The 16,627-nt window shown below is 73.8% G+C and overlaps 10 non-coding genes and 6 pseudogenes across 10 annotated transcripts; all 16 read right to left on the bottom strand.

The window, feature by feature from the left end:
- Nucleotides 1-458: 458 nt before the first annotated feature.
- On the bottom strand, nt 459-577 carry LOC133103007 (5S ribosomal RNA). The gene has a single exon (XR_009703159.1). It is a non-coding gene; the product is annotated as a 5S ribosomal RNA (ribosomal RNA).
- Nucleotides 578-1,487: 910 nt separating this feature from the next.
- On the bottom strand, nt 1,488-1,606 carry LOC133077857 (5S ribosomal RNA; annotated as a pseudogene).
- Nucleotides 1,607-2,516: 910 nt separating this feature from the next.
- Nucleotides 2,517-2,635, bottom strand: LOC133103013 (5S ribosomal RNA). The gene has a single exon (XR_009703160.1). It is a non-coding gene; the product is annotated as a 5S ribosomal RNA (ribosomal RNA).
- Nucleotides 2,636-3,545: 910 nt separating this feature from the next.
- Nucleotides 3,546-3,664, bottom strand: LOC133077868 (5S ribosomal RNA; annotated as a pseudogene).
- Nucleotides 3,665-4,610: 946 nt separating this feature from the next.
- On the bottom strand, nt 4,611-4,729 carry LOC133103023 (5S ribosomal RNA). The gene has a single exon (XR_009703162.1). It is a non-coding gene; the product is annotated as a 5S ribosomal RNA (ribosomal RNA).
- Nucleotides 4,730-5,647: 918 nt separating this feature from the next.
- Nucleotides 5,648-5,766, bottom strand: LOC133103027 (5S ribosomal RNA). The gene has a single exon (XR_009703163.1). It is a non-coding gene; the product is annotated as a 5S ribosomal RNA (ribosomal RNA).
- A 911-nt stretch (nt 5,767-6,677) lies between these two features.
- On the bottom strand, nt 6,678-6,796 carry LOC133077871 (5S ribosomal RNA; annotated as a pseudogene).
- A 946-nt stretch (nt 6,797-7,742) lies between these two features.
- Nucleotides 7,743-7,861, bottom strand: LOC133103030 (5S ribosomal RNA). Its single transcript, XR_009703164.1, has one exon. It is a non-coding gene; the product is annotated as a 5S ribosomal RNA (ribosomal RNA).
- A 912-nt stretch (nt 7,862-8,773) lies between these two features.
- Nucleotides 8,774-8,892, bottom strand: LOC133077876 (5S ribosomal RNA; annotated as a pseudogene).
- Nucleotides 8,893-9,844: 952 nt separating this feature from the next.
- LOC133103037 (5S ribosomal RNA) lies at nt 9,845-9,963 on the bottom strand. Its single transcript, XR_009703166.1, has one exon. It is a non-coding gene; the product is annotated as a 5S ribosomal RNA (ribosomal RNA).
- Nucleotides 9,964-10,881: 918 nt separating this feature from the next.
- LOC133104189 (5S ribosomal RNA) lies at nt 10,882-11,000 on the bottom strand. Its single transcript, XR_009703496.1, has one exon. It is a non-coding gene; the product is annotated as a 5S ribosomal RNA (ribosomal RNA).
- Nucleotides 11,001-11,907: 907 nt separating this feature from the next.
- Nucleotides 11,908-12,026, bottom strand: LOC133077881 (5S ribosomal RNA; annotated as a pseudogene).
- Nucleotides 12,027-12,966: 940 nt separating this feature from the next.
- LOC133103040 (5S ribosomal RNA) lies at nt 12,967-13,085 on the bottom strand. The gene has a single exon (XR_009703167.1). It is a non-coding gene; the product is annotated as a 5S ribosomal RNA (ribosomal RNA).
- A 918-nt stretch (nt 13,086-14,003) lies between these two features.
- On the bottom strand, nt 14,004-14,122 carry LOC133104760 (5S ribosomal RNA). Its single transcript, XR_009703723.1, has one exon. It is a non-coding gene; the product is annotated as a 5S ribosomal RNA (ribosomal RNA).
- Nucleotides 14,123-15,030: 908 nt separating this feature from the next.
- Nucleotides 15,031-15,149, bottom strand: LOC133077884 (5S ribosomal RNA; annotated as a pseudogene).
- Nucleotides 15,150-16,059: 910 nt separating this feature from the next.
- Nucleotides 16,060-16,178, bottom strand: LOC133103047 (5S ribosomal RNA). Its single transcript, XR_009703168.1, has one exon. It is a non-coding gene; the product is annotated as a 5S ribosomal RNA (ribosomal RNA).
- Nucleotides 16,179-16,627: the final 449 nt, after the last annotated feature.

Below are 16,627 nucleotides of genomic sequence, written 5' to 3' on the forward strand. Positions count from 1 at the left end.
GGACCCGGCGCCTTGTGGCCGGCCGGCCCGGAGCACCGGCCCCGGCCCCCGCCCCCGCTCCTGCCCCCGGCCGTGGCGAAACGGCGGAGGGGGGGCTTTTTCCGGAGGGAGCTGTGGAGAGACACACCAGCAGATAGGTGGCTGCGCCGGGGCTGGGCGCTGGTGGGGGCGGCCAGGTGCAGGTCAAGGGGCTCGCGGGCCGCACGGCCGGCACCCGGGCCTGAGGCGGAGTCTGGGTTCAGGCCAGCCACCCCGGGAGCGGCTGGGATGCGGCTGCCTTCCAGGGCCGCCTTCTGGCCGCCTGGCCGGCCAGGCAGGCGGAGAGCGCCCCCTCTGGCGCGCTGTGGTGGGAGGGGCCGGAGGAGGTGGGGCCTGCAGCGGTGCCCGGCGGGGGCGGGGGCGGGGGCGGGGGCGGAGGCGGCGGGCGACTAAAGGAGAAGGCGGAGTGGGAGGCAAAAAGCCTACAGCACCCGGTATTCCCAGGCGGTCTCCCATCCAAGTACTAACCAGGCCCGACCCTGCTTAGCTTCCGAGATCAGACGAGATCGGGCGCGTTCAGGGTGGTATGGCCGTAGACGCAAGAGGGGCCCGCGCGGTGCCTCTTGAGGCCCCAGCTTCGCTGGCGCCTGCGCCTTACCGCCATGCCGGCGGCCAGCCCTCTCCCGCAGGGCCCTGCCGCCCGCCCAGGCAGGCGACAGGAGGCCTCGGGGACCCGGGGGTGGCGGAGTGGTGGGCCACCTCGCAGCCCAGGGCGGGCGGGACGCTCCAGGCCCGTCGGCGCTTGGCGCCCCGCCGCAGATCCCGCTCGACGCTCACAGGGACGCGGCCCCGGAGGCTTCAGGGCCCGGCGGCCGCGGTCCCTTGGGCATCCCCCCCTGCCCGCCCACGCGGAGTTAGGCGCAGCCCGGCCACGGCCGGGCCGGCCCTCCGGCCGGGCAGCAGCTGGCCCGAAGCCACTGGGAGCCACCATGGAGTGGGCACGGCCCCTTAGCCCCAGCAAGGCCCCCCCTTGCCCCCACGCCGCCCGCCGAGCACAGGACCCCGGCCCTGGTGGACGGCAGGCCCGGAGAAGCGGCCCCGGCCCCCGCCCCCGCTCCCGCCCCCGGCCGTGGCGAAACGGCGGAGGGGGGGCTTTTTCCGGAGGGAGCTGTGGAGAGACACACGGGCAGACAGGGGGCTGCGGCGCGGCTGGGCTCCGGTGGGGGCGGCCAAGTGCAGGTCGAGGGCTTCGTGGGCCGCACGGACGGTACCCCCGGCCTGCGGCGGAGTCTGGGTCCGGGCCAGCCACCACGGGAGCGGCTGGGGTGGCGGCTGCCTTCCAGGGCCGCATTCTGGCCGCATGTCCAGCCAGCTCGGCGGGGAGCGATCCCTCCGGCGCGCTGTGTTGGGAGGGACGTGAGGAGGTGAGGCCTGCAGCGGTGCTCAGCGGGGCGGAGGCGGCCTCGGCCGCGGGCCACTAAATGTCAAGGCGGAGCGGGAGGCAAAAAAGCCTACAGCACTCGGTATTCCCATGTGGTCTCCCATCCAGGTACGAAACAGGCCAGACCCTGATTAGCTTCCGAGATCAGACGAGGTGTGGTGCGTTCAGGGAGGTGTGGCCGTAGAATGCAGCGGGGGCCACGGTGTGCCTCTTGAGGCTTAGCTTTGCTGGTGCTGGCGACTTACCGCCAGCCCGGCAGCCAACCCTCTCCGGCGCGGCCCTGCCGTCCGCCCAGGCAAGCGACAGGAGGCCTCGAGGGCCCGGGGGTGGTGGAGTTGTGGGCGACTTCGCAGCTCAGGTCAGGCGGGACCCTCCAGGCCTGTAGGCGCTTGGCCCTCCGCCCCAGAGCCGCTCAACGCTCACAGGACTTGGCCCCGGAGGCTTAAGGGCCTGTGGCCCTCGGTCCCTTGTGCATTCCCCACCCTGTCAATCCACACAGTGCTAGGCGCAGCCCAGCCACGGCCTGGCCGGCCCGCCTGCCCAACGGCAGTTGGCCCGAAGCCACTGGGAGCCACCATTGAGCCGGCACGGCCCCTTAGACACAGCAACGCCACCCTTGCCCCCACGCCAACTGCCGAGCAAAGTTCCCGGCGCCTGGTGTCTAGCCAGCCCAGCGAACCGGTCCCAGCCCACGACCCCGCTCCCACTCTCGGCCGTGGCGAAGTGGCAAAGGGTGGGCTTTTTCCGGAGGGAGCTGTGGAGAGACACACGGGCAGACAGGGGGCTGCGGCGTGGCTGGGCTCCGGTGGGGGCGGCCAAGTGCAGGTCGAGGGCTTCGTGGGCCGCACGGACGGCACCCCGGCCTGCGGCGGAGTCTGGGTCCGGGCCAGCCACCACGGGAGCGGCTGGGGTGGCGGCTGCCTTCCAGGGCCGCCTTCTGGCCGCCTGGCCGGCCAGGCCGGCGCGGAGCGCCCCCTCTGGCGCGCTGTGGTGGGAGGGGCCGGAGGAGGTGAGGCCTGCAGCGCTGCCCGGCGGGGGCCGGGGCGGGGGCGGAGGCGGCGGGCGACTAAAGGAGAAGGCGGAGCGGGAGGCAAAAAGCCTACAGCACCCGGTATTCCCAGGCGGTCTCCCATCCAAGTACTAACCAGGCCCGACCCTGCTTAGCTTCCGAGATCAGACGAGATCGGGCGCGTTCAGGGTGGTATGGCCGTAGACGCAGGAGGGGCCCGCGCGGTACCTCTTGAGGCCCAGCTTCGCTGGCGCCTGCGCCTTACCGCCATGCCGGCGGCCAGCCCTCTCCGGCAGGGCCCTGCCGCCCGCCCAGGCAGGCGACAGGAGGCCTCGGGGACCCGGGGGTGGCGGAGTGGTGGGCCACCTCGCAGCCCAGGGCGGGCGGGACGCTCCAGGCCCGTCGGCGCTTGGCGCCCCGCCGCAGATCCCGCTCGACGCTCACAGGGACGCGGCCCCGGAGGCTTCAGGGCCCGGCGGCCGCGGTCCCTTGGGCATCCCCCCCTGCCCGCCCACGCGGAGTTAGGCGCAGCCCGGCCACGGCCGGGCCGGCCCTCCGGCCGGGCAGCAGCTGGCCCGAAGCCACTGGGAGCCACCATGGAGTGGGCACGGCCCCTTAGCCCCAGCAAGGCCCCCCCTTGCCCCCACGCCGCCCGCCGAGCACAGGACCCCGGCCCTGGTGGCCGGCAGGCCCGGAGAAGCGGCCCCGGCCCCCGCCCCCGCTCCCGCCCCCGGCCGTGGCGAAACGGCGGAGGGGGGGGCTTTTTCCGGAGGGAGCTGTGGAGAGACACACGGGCAGACAGGGGGCTGCGGCGCGGCTGGGCTCCGGTGGGGGCGGCCAAGTGCAGGTCGAGGGCCTCGCGGGCCGCACGGACGGCACCCCGGCCTGCGGCGGAGTCTGGGTCCGGGCCAGCCACCACGGGAGCGGCTGGGGTGGCGGCTGCCTTCCAGGGCCGCATTCTGGCCGCATGTCCAGCCAGCTCGGCGAGGAGCGATCCCTCCGGCGCGCTGTGTTGGGAGGGACGTGAGGAGGTGAGGCCTGCAGCGGTGCTCAGCGGGGGCGGAGGCGGCCTCGGCCGCGGGCCACTAAATGTCAAGGCGGAGCGGGCGGCAAAAAAGCCTACAGCACTCGGTATTCCCATGTGGTCTCCCATCCAGGTACGAAACAGGCCAGACCCTGATTAGCTTCCGAGATCAGACGAGGTGTGGTGCGTTCAGGGAGGTGTGGCCGTAGAATGCAGCGGGGGCCACGGTGTGCCTCTTGAGGCTTAGCTTCGCTGGTGCTGGCGACTTACCGCCAGCCCGGCAGCCAACCCTCTCCGGCGCGGCCCTGCCGTCCGCCCAGGCAAGCGACAGGAGGCCTCGAGGGCCCGGGGGTGGTGGAGTTGTGGGCGACTTCGCAGCTCAGGTCAGGCGGGACCCTCCAGGCCTGTAGGCGCTTGGCCCTCCGCCCCAGAGCCGCTCAACGCTCACAGGACTTGGCCCCGGAGGCTTAAGGGCCTGTGGCCCTCGGTCCCTTGTGCATTCCCCACCCTGTCAATCCACACAGTGCTAGGCGCAGCCCAGCCACGGCCTGGCCGGCCCGCCTGCCCAACGGCAGTTGGCCCGAAGCCACTGGGAGCCACCATTGAGCCGGCACGGCCCCTTAGACACAGCAACGCCACCCTTGCCCCCACGCCAACTGCCGAGCAAAGTTCCCGGCGCCTGGTGTCTAGCCAGCCCAGCGAACCGGTCCCAGCCCACGACCCCGCTCCCACTCTCGGCCGTGGCGAAGTGGCAAAGGGTGGGCTTTTTCCGGAGGGAGCTGTGGAGAGACACACGGGCAGACAGGGGGCTGCGGCGCGGCTGGGCTCCGGTGGGGGCGGCCAAGTGCAGGTCGAGGGCTTCGTGGGCCGCACGGACGGCACCCCGGCCTGCGGCGGAGTCTGGGTCCGGGCCAGCCACCACGGGAGCGGCTGGGGTGGCGGCTGCCTTCCAGGGCCGCCTTCTGGCCGCCTGGCCGGCCAGGCCGGCGCGGAGCGCCCCCTCTGGCGCGCTGTGGTGGGAGGGGCCGGAGGAGGTGGGGCCTGCAACGCTGCCCGGCGGGGGCGGGGGCGGGGGCGGAGGCAGCGGCCTCGGCCTTGGCCTCGGCCTCGGCCTAGGCCGCGGGCGACTAAAGGAGAAGGCGGAGTGGGAGGCAAAAAGCCTACAGCACCCGGTATTCCCAGGCGGTCTCCCATCCAAGTACTAACCAGGCCCGACCCTGCTTAGCTTCCGAGATCAGACGAGATCGGGCGCGTTCAGGGTGGTATGGCCGTAGACGTTAAAAGGGGCCCGCGGAGTGCCTCTTGAGGCCCAGCTTCGCTGGCGCTTGCGCCTCCCCGCCAGCCCGGCGGCCAGCCCGCCCCGGCAGGGCCCCGCCGCCCGCCCAGGCAGGGCAACGGCGGCCTCGGGTACCAGGGGGGTGGCGGAGGGTTCGGCGACCTCCCAGCCCAGGGCGGGCGGGACCCACCAAACCGTTCGGCGCTTGGCGCCCCGCCCCAGATCCCGCACGTCGCTCACAGGGACGTGGCCCCGGAGGCTTCAGGGCCCGGGGCCCGCGGTCCCTTGGGCCTCCCCTCTGCCCGCCCACGCGGCGCTAGGCGCAGCCCAGCCGCAGCCCGGGCCGGCCCTCCTGCCCGACGGCAGTCGGCCCTTAACCCACTGGGAGCCACCATTGAGTCGGCACGGCCCCTTAGCCCCAGCAAGGCCACCCTTGCCCCCACGCCACCCGCCGAGCACAGGACCCGGCGCCTTGTGGCCGGCCGGCCCGGAGCACCGGCCCCGGCCCCCGCCCCCGCTCCCGCCCCCGGCCGTGGCGAAACGGCGGAGGGGGGGCTTTTTCCGGAGGGAGCTGTGGAGAGACACACCGGCAGATAGGTGGCTGCGCCGGGGCTGGGCGCTGGTGGGGGCGGCCAGGTGCAGGTCAAGGGGCTCGCGGGCCGCACGGCCGGCACCCGGGCCTGAGGCGGAGTCTGGGTTCAGGCCAGCCACCCCGGGAGCGGCTGGGATGCGGCTGCCTTCCAGGGCCGCCTTCTGGCCGCCTGGCCGGCCAGGCAGGCGGAGAGCGCCCCCTCTGGCGCGCTGTGGTGGGAGGGGCCGGAGGAGGTGGGGCCTGCAGCGGTGCCCGGCGGGGGCGGGGGCGGGGGCGGGGGCGGAGGCGGCGGGCGACTAAAGGAGAAGGCGGAGCGGGAGGCAAAAAGCCTACAGCACCCGGTATTCCCAGGCGGTCTCCCATCCAAGTACTAACCAGGCCCGACCCTGCTTAGCTTCCGAGATCAGACGAGATCGGGCGCGTTCAGGGTGGTATGGCCGTAGACGCAGGAGGGGCCCGCGCGGTGCCTCTTGAGGCCCCAGCTTCGCTGGCGCCTGCGCCTTACCGCCATGCCGGCGGCCAGCCCTCTCCGGCAGGGCCCTGCCGCCCGCCCAGGCAGGCGACAGGAGGCCTCGGGGACCCGGGGGTGGCGGAGTGGTGGGCCACCTCGCAGCCCAGGGCGGGCGGGACGCTCCAGGCCCGTCGGCGCTTGGCGCCCCGCCGCAGATCCCGCTCGACGCTCACAGGGACGCGGCCCCGGAGGCTTCAGGGCCCGGCGGCCGCGGTCCCTTGGGCATCCCCCCCTGCCCGCCCACGCGGAGTTAGGCGCAGCCCGGCCACGGCCGGGCCGGCCCTCCGGCCGGGCAGCAGCTGGCCCGAAGCCACTGGGAGCCACCATGGAGTGGGCACGGCCCCTTAGCCCCAGCAAGGCCCCCCCTTGCCCCCACGCCGCCCGCCGAGCACAGGACCCCGGCCCTGGTGGACGGCAGGCCCGGAGAAGCGGCCCCGGCCCCCGCCCCCGCTCCCGCCCCCGGTCGTGGCGAAACGGCGGAGGGGGGGGCTTTTTCCGGAGGGAGCTGTGGAGAGACACACGGGCAGACAGGGGGCTGCGGCGCGGCTGGGCTCCGGTGGGGGCGGCCAAGTGCAGGTCGAGGGCCTCGCGGGCCGCACGGACGGCACCCCGGCCTGCGGCGGAGTCTGGGTCCGGGCCAGCCACCACGGGAGCGGCTGGGGTGGCGGCTGCCTTCCAGGGCCGCATTCTGGCCGCATGTCCAGCCAGCTCGGCGGGGAGCGATCCCTCCGGCGCGCTGTGTTGGGAGGGACGTGAGGAGGTGAGGCCTGCAGCGGTGCTCAGCGGGGACGGAGGCGGCCTCGGCCGCAGGCCACTAAATGTCAAGGCGGAGCGGGAGGCAAAAAAGCCTACAGCACTCGGTATTCCCATGTGGTCTCCCATCCAGGTACGAAACAGGCCAGACCCTGATTAGCTTCCGAGATCAGACGAGGTGTGGTGCGTTCAGGGAGGTGTGGCCGTAGAATGCAGCGGGGGCCACGGTGTGCCTCTTGAGGCTTAGCTTCGCTGGTGCTGGCGACTTACCGCCAGCCCGGCAGCCAACCCTCTCCGGCGCGGCCCTGCCGTCCGCCCAGGCAAGCGACAGGAGGCCTCGAGGGCCCGGGGGTGGTGGAGTTGTGGGCGACTTCGCAGCTCAGGTCAGGCGGGACCCTCCAGGCCTGTAGGCGCTTGGCCCTCCGCCCCAGAGCCGCTCAACGCTCACAGGACTTGGCCCCGGAGGCTTAAGGGCCTGTGGCCCTCGGTCCCTTGTGCATTCCCCACCCTGTCAATCCACACAGTGCTAGGCGCAGCCCAGCCACGGCCTGGCCGGCCCGCCTGCCCAACGGCAGTTGGCCCGAAGCCACTGGGAGCCACCATTGAGCCGGCACGGCCCCTTAGACACAGCAACGCCACCCTTGCCCCCACGCCAACTGCCGAGCAAAGTTCCCGGCGCCTGGTGTCTAGCCAGCCCAGCGAACCGGTCCCAGCCCACGACCCCGCTCCCACTCTCGGCCGTGGCGAAGTGGCAAAGGGTGGGCTTTTTCCGGAGGGAGCTGTGGAGAGACACACGGGCAGACAGGGGGCTGCGGCGCGGCTGGGCTCCGGTGGGGGCGGCCAAGTGCAGGTCGAGGGCTTCGTGGGCCGCACGGACGGCACCCCGGCCTGCGGCGGAGTCTGGGTCCGGGCCAGCCACCACGGGAGCGGCTGGGGTGGCGGCTGCCTTCCAGGGCCGCCTTCTGGCCGCCTGGCCGGCCAGGCCGGCGCGGAGCGCCCCCTCTGGCGCGCTGTGGTGGGAGGGGCCGGAGGAGGTGGGGCCTGCAGCGCTGCCCGGCGGGGGCGGGGGCGGGGGCGGAGGCAGCGGCCTCGGCCTTGGCCTCGGCCTCGGCCTAGGCCGCGGGCGACTAAAGGAGAAGGCGGAGCGGGAGGCAAAAAGCCTACAGCACCCGGTATTCCCAGGCGGTCTCCCATCCAAGTACTAACCAGGCCCGACCCTGCTTAGCTTCCGAGATCAGACGAGATCGGGCGCGTTCAGGGTGGTATGGCCGTAGACGTTAAAAGGGGCCCGCGGAGTGCCTCTTGAGGCCCAGCTTCGCTGGCGCTTGCGCCTCCCCGCCAGCCCGGCGGCCAGCCCGCCCCGGCAGGGCCCCGCCGCCCGCCCAGGCAGGGCAACGGCGGCCTCGGGTACCAGGGGGGTGGCGGAGGGTTCGGCGACCTCCCAGCCCAGGGCGGGCGGGACCCACCAAACCGTTCGGCGCTTGGCGCCCCGCCCCAGATCCCGCACGTCGCTCACAGGGACGTGGCCCCGGAGGCTTCAGGGCCCGGGGCCCGCGGTCCCTTGGGCCTCCCCTCTGCCCGCCCACGCGGCGCTAGGCGCAGCCCAGCCGCAGCCCGGGCCGGCCCTCCTGCCCGACGGCAGTCGGCCCTTAACCCACTGGGAGCCACCATTGAGTCGGCACGGCCCCTTAGCCCCAGCAAGGCCACCCTTGCCCCCACGCCACCCGCCGAGCACAGGACCCGGCGCCTTGTGGCCGGCCGGCCCGGAGCACCGGCCCCGGCCCCCGCCCCCGCTCCCGCCCCCGGCCGTGGCGAAACGGCGGAGGGGGGGGCTTTTTCCGGAGGGAGCTGTGGAGAGACACACGGGCAGACAGGGGGCTGCGGCGCGGCTGGGCTCCGGTGGGGGCGGCCAACTGCAGGTCGAGGGCCTCGCGGGCCACACGGACGGCACCCCGGCCTGCGGCGGAGTCTGGGTCCGGGCCAGCCACCACGGGAGCGGCTGGGGTGGCGGCTGCCTTCCAGGGCCGCATTCTGGCCGCATGTCCAGCCAGCTCGGCGGGGAGCGATCCCTCCGGCGCGCTGTGTTGGGAGGGACGTGAGGAGGTGAGGCCTGCAGCGGTGCTCAGCGGGGGCGGAGGCGGCCTCGGCCACGGGCCACTAAATGTCAAGGCGGAGCGGGAGGCAAAAAAGCCTACAGCACTCGGTATTCCCATGTGGTCTCCCATCCAGGTACGAAACAGGCCAGACCCTGATTAGCTTCCGAGATCAGACGAGGTGTGGTGCGTTCAGGGAGGTGTGGCCGTAGAATGCAGCGGGGGCCACGGTGTGCCTCTTGAGGCTTAGCTTCGCTGGTGCTGGCGACTTACCGCCAGCCCGGCAGCCAACCCTCTCCGGCGCGGCCCTGCCGTCCGCCCAGGCAAGCGACAGGAGGCCTCGAGGGCCCGGGGGTGGTGGAGTTGTGGGCGACTTCGCAGCTCAGGTCAGGCGGGACCCTCCAGGCCTGTAGGCGCTTGGCCCTCCGCCCCAGAGCCGCTCAACGCTCACAGGACTTGGCCCCGGAGGCTTAAGGGCCTGTGGCCCTCGGTCCCTTGTGCATTCCCCATCCTGTCAATCCACACAGTGCTAGGCGCAGCCCAGCCACGGCCTGGCCGGCCCGCCTGCCCAACGGCAGTTGGCCCGAAGCCACTGGGAGCCACCATTGAGCCGGCACGGCCCCTTAGACACAGCAACGCCACCCTTGCCCCCACGCCAACTGCCGAGCAAAGTTCCCGGCGCCTGGTGTCTAGCCAGCCCAGCGAACCGGTCCCAGCCCACGACCCCGCTCCCACTCTCGGCCGTGGCGAAGTGGCAAAGGGTGGGCTTTTTCCGGAGGGAGCTGTGGAGAGACACACGGGCAGACAGGGGGCTGCGGCGCGGCTGGGCTCCGGTGGGGGCGGCCAAGTGCAGGTCGAGGGCTTCGTGGGCCGCACGGACGGCACCCCGGCCTGCGGCGGAGTCTGGGTCCGGGCCAGCCACCACGGGAGCGGCTGGGGTGGCGGCTGCCTTCCAGGGCCGCCTTCTGGCCGCCTGGCCGGCCAGGCCGGCGCGGAGCGCCCCCTCTGGCGCGCTGTGGTGGGAGGGGCCGGAGGAGGTGGGGCCTGCAGCGCTGCCCGGCGGGGGCGGGGGCGGGGGCGGGGGCGGAGGCAGCGGCCTCGGCCTTGGCCTCGGCCTCGGCCTAGGCCGCGGGCGACTAAAGGAGAAGGCGGAGCGGGAGGCAAAAAGCCTACAGCACCCGGTATTCCCAGGCGGTCTCCCATCCAAGTACTAACCAGGCCCGACCCTGCTTAGCTTCCGAGATCAGACGAGATCGGGCGCGTTCAGGGTGGTATGGCCGTAGACGTTAAAAGGGGCCCGCGGAGTGCCTCTTGAGGCCCAGCTTCGCTGGCGCTTGCGCCTCCCCGCCAGCCCGGCGGCCAGCCCGCCCCGGCAGGGCCCCGCCGCCCGCCCAGGCAGGGCAACGGCGGCCTCGGGTACCAGGGGGGTGGCGGAGGGTTCGGCGACCTCCCAGCCCAGGGCGGGCGGGACCCACCAAACCGTTCGGCGCTTGGCGCCCCGCCCCAGATCCCGCACGTCGCTCACAGGGACGTGGCCCCGGAGGCTTCAGGGCCCGGGGCCCGCGGTCCCTTGGGCCTCCCCTCTGCCCGCCCACGCGGCGCTAGGCGCAGCCCAGCCGCAGCCCGGGCCGGCCCTCCTGCCCGACGGCAGTCGGCCCTTAACCCACTGGGAGCCACCATTGAGTCGGCACGGCCCCTTAGCCCCAGCAAGGCCACCCTTGCCCCCACGCCACCCGCCGAGCACAGGACCCGGCGCCTTGTGGCCGGCCGGCCCGGAGCACCGGCCCCGGCCCCCGCCCCCGCTCCCGCCCCCGGCCGTGGCGAAACGGCGGAGGGGGGGCTTTTTCCGGAGGGAGCTGTGGAGAGACACACCGGCAGATAGGTGGCTGCGCCGGGGCTGGGCGCTGGTGGGGGCGGCCAGGTGCAGGTCAAGGGGCTCGCGGGCCGCACGGCCGGCACCCGGGCCTGAGGCGGAGTCTGGGTTCAGGCCAGCCACCCCGGGAGCGGCTGGGATGCGGCTGCCTTCCAGGGCCGCCTTCTGGCCGCCTGGCCGGCCAGGCAGGCGGAGAGCGCCCCCTCTGGCGCGCTGTGGTGGGAGGGGCCGGAGGAGGTGGGGCCTGCAGCGGTGCCCGGCGGGGGCGGGGGCGGGGGCGGGGGCGGAGGCGGCGGGCGACTAAAGGAGAAGGCGGAGCGGGAGGCAAAATGCCTACAGCACCCGGTATTCCCAGGCGGTCTCCCATCCAAGTACTAACCAGGCCCGACCCTGCTTAGCTTCCGAGATCAGACGAGATCGGGCGCGTTCAGGGTGGTATGGCCGTAGACGCAGGAGGGGCCCGCGCGGTGCCTCTTGAGGCCCAGCTTCGCTGGCGCCTGCGCCTTACCGCCATGCCGGCGGCCAGCCCTCTCCGGCAGGGCCCTGCCGCCCGCCCAGGCAGGCGACAGGAGGCCTCGGGGACCCGGGGGTGGCGGAGTGGTGGGCCACCTCGCAGCCCAGGGCGGGCGGGACGCTCCAGGCCCGTCGGCGCTTGGCGCCCCGCCGCAGATCCCGCTCGACGCTCACAGGGACGCGGCCCCGGAGGCTTCAGGGCCCGGCGGCCGCGGTCCCTTGGGCATCCCCCCCTGCCCGCCCACGCGGAGTTAGGCGCAGCCCGGCCACGGCCGGGCCGGCCCTCCGGCCGGGCAGCAGCTGGCCCGAAGCCACTGGGAGCCACCATGGAGTGGGCACGGCCCCTTAGCCCCAGCAAGGCCCCCCCTTGCCCCCACGCCGCCCGCCGAGCACAGGACCCCGGCCCTGGTGGACGGCAGGCCCGGAGAAGCGGCCCCGGCCCCCGCCCCCGCTCCCGCCCCCGGCCGTGGCGAAACGGCGGAGGGGGTCTTTTTCCGGAGGGAGCTGTGGAGAGACACACGGGCAGACAGGGGGCTGCGGCGCGGCTGGGCTCCGGTGGGGGCGGCCACGTGCAGGTCGAGGGCTTCGTGGGCCGCACGGACGGTACCCCGGCCTGCGGCGGAGTCTGGGTCCGGGCCAGCCACCACGGGAGCGGCTGGGGTGGCGGCTGCCTTCCAGGGCCGCATTCTGGCCGCATGTCCAGCCAGCTCGGCGGGGAGCGATCCCTCCGGCGCGCTGTGTTGGGAGGGACGTGAGGAGGTGAGGCCTGCAGCGGTGCTCAGCGGGGCGAAGGCGGCCTCGGCCGTGGGCCACTAAATGTCAAGGCGGAGCGGGAGGCAAAAAAGCCTACAGCACTCGGTATTCCCATGTGGTCTCCCATCCAGGTACGAAACAGGCCAGACCCTGATTAGCTTCCGAGATCAGACGAGGTGTGGTGCGTTCAGGGAGGTGTGGCCGTAGAATGCAGCGGGGGCCACGGTGTGCCTCTTGAGGCTTAGCTTCGCTGGTGCTGGCGACTTACCGCCAGCCCGGCAGCCAACCCTCTCCGGCGCGGCCCTGCCGTCCGCCCAGGCAAGCGACAGGAGGCCTCGAGGGCCCGGGGGTGGTGGAGTTGTGGGCGACTTCGCAGCTCAGGTCAGGCGGGACCCTCCAGGCCTGTAGGCGCTTGGCCCTCCGCCCCAGAGCCGCTCAACGCTCACAGGACTTGGCCCCGGAGGCTTAAGGGCCTGTGGCCCTCGGTCCCTTGTGCATTCCCCATCCTGTCAATCCACACAGTGCTAGGCGCAGCCCAGCCACGGCCTGGCCGGCCCGCCTGCCCAACGGCAGTTGGCCCGAAGCCACTGGGAGCCACCATTGAGCCGGCACGGCCCCTTAGACACAGCAACGCCACCCTTGCCCCCACGCCAACTGCCGAGCAAAGTTCCCGGCGCCTGGTGTCTAGCCAGCCCAGCGAACCGGTCCCAGCCCACGACCCCGCTCCCACTCTCGGCCGTGGCGAAGTGGCAAAGGGTGGGCTTTTTCCGGAGGGAGCTGTGGAGAGACACACGGGCAGACAGGGGGCTGCGGCGCGGCTGGGCTCCGGTGGGGGCGGCCAAGTGCAGGTCGAGGGCTTCGTGGGCCGCACGGACGGCACCCCGGCCTGCGGCGGAGTCTGGGTCCGGGCCAGCCACCACGGGAGCGGCTGGGGTGGCGGCTGCCTTCCAGGGCCGCCTTCTGGCCGCCTGGCCGGCCAGGCCGGCGCGGAGCGCCCCCTCTGGCGCGCTGTGGTGGGAGGGGCCGGAGGAGGTGGGGCCTGCAGCGCTGCCCGGCGGGGGCGGGGGCGGAGGCAGCGGCCTCGGCCTTGGCCTCGGCCTCGGCCTAGGCCGCGGGCGACTAAAGGAGAAGGCGGAGCGGGAGGCAAAAAGCCTACAGCACCCGGTATTCCCAGGCGGTCTCCCATCCAAGTACTAACCAGGCCCGACCCTGCTTAGCTTCCGAGATCAGACGAGATCGGGCGCGTTCAGGGTGGTATGGCCGTAGACGTTAAAAGGGGCCCGCGGAGTGCCTCTTGAGGCCCAGCTTCGCTGGCGCTTGCGCCTCCCCGCCAGCCCGGCGGCCAGCCCGCCCCGGCAGGGCCCCGCCGCCCGCCCAGGCAGGGCAACGGCGGCCTCGGGTACCAGGGGGGTGGCGGAGGGTTCGGCGACCTCCCAGCCCAGGGCGGGCGGGACCCACCAAACCGTTCGGCGCTTGGCGCCCCGCCCCAGATCCCGCACGTCGCTCACAGGGACGTGGCCCCGGAGGCTTCAGGGCCCGGGGCCCGCGGTCCCTTGGGCCTCCCCTCTGCCCGCCCACGCGGCGCTAGGCGCAGCCCAGCCGCAGCCCGGGCCGGCCCTCCTGCCCGACGGCAGTCGGCCCTTAACCCACTGGGAGCCACCATTGAGTCGGCACGGCCCCTTAGCCCCAGCAAGGCCACCCTTGCCCCCACGCCACCCGCCGAGCACAGGACCCGGCGCCTTGTGGCCGGCCGGCCCGGAGCACCGGCCCCGGCCCCCGCCCCCGCTCCCGCCCCCGGCCGTGGCGAAACGGCGGAGGGGGGGCTTTTTCCGGAGGGAGCTGTGGAGAGACACACCGGCAGATAGGTGGCTGCGCCGGGGCTGGGCGCTGGTGGGGGCGGCCAGGTGCAGGTCAAGGGGCTCGCGGGCCGCACGGCCGGCACCCGGGCCTGAGGCGGAGTCTGGGTTCAGGCCAGCCACCCCGGGAGCGGCTGGGATGCGGCTGCCTTCCAGGGCCGCCTTCTGGCCGCCTGGCCGGTCAGGCAGGCGGAGAGCGCCCCCTCTGGCGCGCTGTGGTGGGAGGGGCCGGAGGAGGTGGGGCCTGCAGCGGTGCCCGGCGGGGGCGGGGGCGGGGGCGGGGGCGGAGGCGGCGGGCGACTAAAGGAGAAGGCGGAGCGGGAGGCAAAATGCCTACAGCACCCGGTATTCCCAGGCGGTCTCCCATCCAAGTACTAACCAGGCCCGACCCTGCTTAGCTTCCGAGATCAGACGAGATAGGGCGCGTTCAGGGTGGTATGGCCGTAGACGCAGGAGGGGCCCGCGCGGTGCCTCTTGAGGCCCAGCTTCGCTGGCGCCTGCGCCTTACCGCCATGCCGGCGGCCAGCCCTCTCCGGCAGGGCCCTGCCGCCCGCCCAGGCAGGCGACAGGAGGCCTCGGGGACCCGGGGGTGGCGGAGTGGTGGGCCACCTCGCAGCCCAGGGCGGGCGGGACGCTCCAGGCCCGTCGGCGCTTGGCGCCCCGCCGCAGATCCCGCTCGACGCTCACAGGGACGCGGCCCCGGAGGCTTCAGGGCCCGGCGGCCGCGGTCCCTTGGGCATCCCCCCCTGCCCGCCCACGCGGAGTTAGGCGCAGCCCGGCCACGGCCGGGCCGGCCCTCCGGCCGGGCAGCAGCTGGCCCGAAGCCACTGGGAGCCACCATGGAGTGGGCACGGCCCCTTAGCCCCAGCAAGGCCCCCCCTTGCCCCCACGCCGCCCGCCGAGCACAGGACCCCGGCCCTGGTGGACGGCAGGCCCGGAGAAGCGGCCCCGGCCCCCGCCCCCGCTCCCGCCCCCGGCCGTGGCGAAACGGCGGAGGGGGGGCTTTTTCCGGAGGGAGCTGTGGAGAGACACACGGGCAGACATGGGGCTGCGGCGCGGCTGGGCTCCGGTGGGGGCGGCCAAGTGCAGGTCGAGGGCTTCGTGGGCCGCACGGACGGTACCCCGGCCTGCGGCGGAGTCTGGGTCCGGGCCAGCCACCACGGGAGCGGCTGGGGTGGCGGCTGCCTTCCAGGGCCGCATTCTGGCCGCATGTCCAGCCAGCTCGGCGGGGAGCGATCCCTCCGGCGCGCTGTGTTGGGAGGGACGTGAGGAGGTGAGGCCTGCAGCGGTGCTCAGCGGGGCGGAGGCGGCCTCGGCCGCGGGCCACTAAATGTCAAGGCGGAGCGGGAGGCAAAAAAGCCTACAGCACTCGGTATTCCCATGTGGTCTCCCATCCAGGTACGAAACAGGCCAGACCCTGATTAGCTTCCGAGATCAGACGAGGTGTGGTGCGTTCAGGGAGGTGTGGCCGTAGAATGCAGCGGGGGCCACGGTGTGCCTCTTGAGGCTTAGCTTCGCTGGTGCTGGCGACTTACCGCCAGCCCGGCAGCCAACCCTCTCCGGCGCGGCCCTGCCGTCCGCCCAGGCAAGCGACAGGAGGCCTCGAGGGCCCGGGGGTGGTGGAGTTGTGGGTGACTTCGCAGCTCAGGTCAGGCGGGACCCTCCAGGCCTGTAGGCGCTTGGCCCTCCGCCCCAGAGCCGCTCAACGCTCACAGGACTTGGCCCCGGAGGCTTAAGGGCCTGTGGCCCTCGGTCCCTTGTGCATTCCCCACCCTGTCAATCCACACAGTGCTAGGCGCAGCCCAGCCACGGCCTGGCCGGCCCGCCTGCCCAACGGCAGTTGGCCCGAAGCCACTGGGAGCCACCATTGAGCCGGCACGGCCCCTTAGACACAGCAACGCCACCCTTGCCCCCACGCCAACTGCCGAGCAAAGTTCCCGGCGCCTGGTGTCTAGCCAGCCCAGCGAACCGGTCCCAGCCCACGACCCCGCTCCCACTCTCGGCCGTGGCGAAGTGGCAAAGGGTGGGCTTTTTCCGGAGGGAGCTGTGGAGAGACACACGGGCAGACAGGGGGCTGCGGCGCGGCTGGGCTCCGGTGGGGGCGGCCAAGTGCAGGTTGAGGGCTTCGTGGGCCGCACGGACGGCACCCCGGCCTGCGGCGGAGTCTGGGTCCGGGCCAGCCACCACGGGAGTGGCTGGGGTGGCGGCTGCCTTCCAGGGCCGCCTTCTGGCCGCCTTGCCGGCCAGGCCGGCGCGGAGCGCCCCCTCTGGCGCGCTGTGGTGGGAGGGGCCGGAGGAGGTGGGGCCTGCAGCGCTGCCCGGCGGGGGCCGGGGCGGGGGCGGAGACGGCGGGCGACTAAAGGAGAAGGCGGAGCGGGAGGCAAAAAGCCTACAGCACCCGGTATTCCCAGGCGGTCTCCCATCCAAGTACTAACCAGGCCCGACCCTGCTTAGCTTCCGAGATCAGACGAGATCGGGCGCGTTCAGGGTGGTATGGCCGTAGACGCAGGAGGGGCCCGCGCGGTGCCTCTTGAGGCCCAGCTTCGCTGGCGCCTGCGCCTTACCGCCATGCCGGCGGCCAGCCCTCTCCGGCAGGGCCCTGCCGCCCGCCCAGGCAGGCGACAGGAGGCCTCGGGGACCCGGGGGTGGCGGAGTGGTGGGCCACCTCGCAGCCCAGGGCGGGCGGGACGCTCCAGGCCCGTCGGCGCTTGGCGCCCCGCCGCAGATCCCGCTCGACGCTCACAGGGACGCGGCCCCGGAGGCTTCAGGGCCCGTCGGCCGCGGTCCCTTGGGCATCCCCCCCTGCCCGCCCACGCGGAGTTAGGCGCAGCCCGGCCACGGCCGGGCCGGCCCTCCGGCCGGGCAGCAGCTGGCCCGAAGCCACTGGGAGCCACCATGGAGTGGGCACGGCCCCTTAGCCCCAGCAAGGCCCCCCCTTGCCCCCACGCCGCCCG

The sequence above is a fragment of the Eubalaena glacialis genome, chromosome 1 (assembly GCF_028564815.1).
Source record: "Eubalaena glacialis isolate mEubGla1 chromosome 1, mEubGla1.1.hap2.+ XY, whole genome shotgun sequence".
Taxonomy (NCBI): domain Eukaryota; kingdom Metazoa; phylum Chordata; class Mammalia; order Artiodactyla; family Balaenidae; genus Eubalaena; species Eubalaena glacialis.